General features: G+C 41.3%; 1 non-coding gene across 1 annotated transcript; it reads left to right on the forward strand.

Annotated features, from left to right (window-relative positions):
• The first annotated feature begins 834 nt into the window (after window positions 1-834).
• LOC142177742 (small nucleolar RNA R71) lies at window positions 835-941 on the forward strand. The gene has a single exon (XR_012706300.1). It is a non-coding gene; the product is annotated as a small nucleolar RNA R71 (small nucleolar RNA).
• Window positions 942-1819: the final 878 nt, after the last annotated feature.

Genomic DNA, 1819 nt, shown 5'->3' on the forward strand with positions numbered 1-1819 from the left:
TTCTTCAGTTGCTCTCCACTTTCTTTTTCAAGTATCATATCATTTTGGATCGGGGTGGGATCTTTCAACACGTGCCCACTTCTCAAAGTTACAACATTCACTGTTTCTTTTGGATTTCTCTTAGTATGAGCGAGGAGAATGCCTGGAACCCTCTCAGATAATATTGTTGCAATCTGTCCCACTTGTCTCTCCAGGTTTCGAAAACTTGTGTCCAGTTCTTTGATAGCTGATCCATGGGCGTCCAGCCTCTCATCTGTCTTGATAATGAAGGCCTTCATTAGATCCTGTAGACCAGGTTGAATGTGTTATTGAGGCTGAAATTGTTGCCTCTACTAATTTTAGTATGCTAGAGCTCCTTGTCCCTGCGGTCTAGAGTTATTTTGTTTCCATGCATTCGCAGTACCTCTAGGTAAAATCCATGAAAAACTGGGGTGCCTATGACCCATTGCATTGAAATTGTAGTTTCCTACAACATTTACTTCCTCAACTGAGCCTTGACACTCATGAGTAAGGTGTCCTCTTCCACATATATCACAAGTTGCGTGAGGCTCATTTTGTATCGAGGCTAAGGTCAGCTTCCTTATTTCTTTGGCCATAGCATCAAGCTATACCTGCACAGATGTATTAGCATCAACCTGGTGAACATCGGTCGATATTCTTCTTTCAACACTCTTAGAAGGCCACTGATTTGCATCTTCAGATAACTCATCAAGAATTGTAACTATCTCCTCTGGAGTCTTCTTCATCAAAGGGCCTCCAGCTGCATTGCTCAATGTTCTACGCGAGGCTGGTGTCAATCCATCCCAAAAGTCCTAGAGTTTCATAGAGAGTTCAATTCTGCTATGTTGACACTTTCGAACAATATCCTTAAACCTCTCCCATGCTTCAAAAACATTTTCAGTATCTTTCTGGCATAAGTTATGGATTTCTCTTCTAAACTTGCTCGTCTTAGCTGAGGAGAAATATTTATCAAGGAATTTTCTGATCATCTCCTCCCATGTTCTAATCGATCCTGTAGGTAAGCTTCGAAGCCACTGCTTTGCATCATCTTTGAGTGTGAAGGGGAATGCCCTTAAGTACACTAAATCTCGTGATACACCATTGATTTGCAAGGTGTTCATAATCTCCTCGAAATCCATTAGATGTGTATTTGGATCTTCGTTTTGCTTCCCTATGAAGACACAGCAATTTTGAAGGGTTTGAAGCAACCCTTGCTTCAACTCGAAATTGTTTGTTGCAATTGGAGGTGGTCTAACACTTGATAATCCTTGATTGTAGACCGGTCTAGCATAATCACCAAGTGGTCTCCCATGCATGGGAGCCGAACTGATCTGTATCCAAGGGTTGATTTTGAGCAATTCTCCGACCCCTCTCTTCTTCATAGATAATATGTGCATATCTAATAGATGCTTCCTCAGCATCCCGTGCATCTTGTTCTCTTTGTTGGGCTGCCTCTCTTGCATCCAAATCTACATTATCATCACCATTTCCAGTCATAGTTTCTTTGGTTGAGGATTGCCCAACCTTTTCTAACGTCTAGGTGAGATTTCTTTCCTTCCTCAGCTGTCCCAGTTGTTTTTCTATCTCTGGCTCGTTTGGTAGCACTTCTTTCGCAGAAGCTCTAGCCATGCACCAATCTAACCTGTAACTTGCGCACAATCAAAGAACACCAAACGTAAAAAGGTAAAAATAAAAAAAAGAAAAAGAAAAATTCCTGAATTAACACTACAAACTATTTTAAACACTATTGATTGCCAATCCCCGGTAACGGCGCCAAAATTTGACGAGCTCGAAACACACACTTAAATTATGCTCGCTA

Source organism: Nicotiana tabacum, chromosome 23 (assembly GCF_000715075.1).
Source record: "Nicotiana tabacum cultivar K326 chromosome 23, ASM71507v2, whole genome shotgun sequence".
In the NCBI taxonomy this organism is placed as follows: domain Eukaryota; kingdom Viridiplantae; phylum Streptophyta; class Magnoliopsida; order Solanales; family Solanaceae; genus Nicotiana; species Nicotiana tabacum.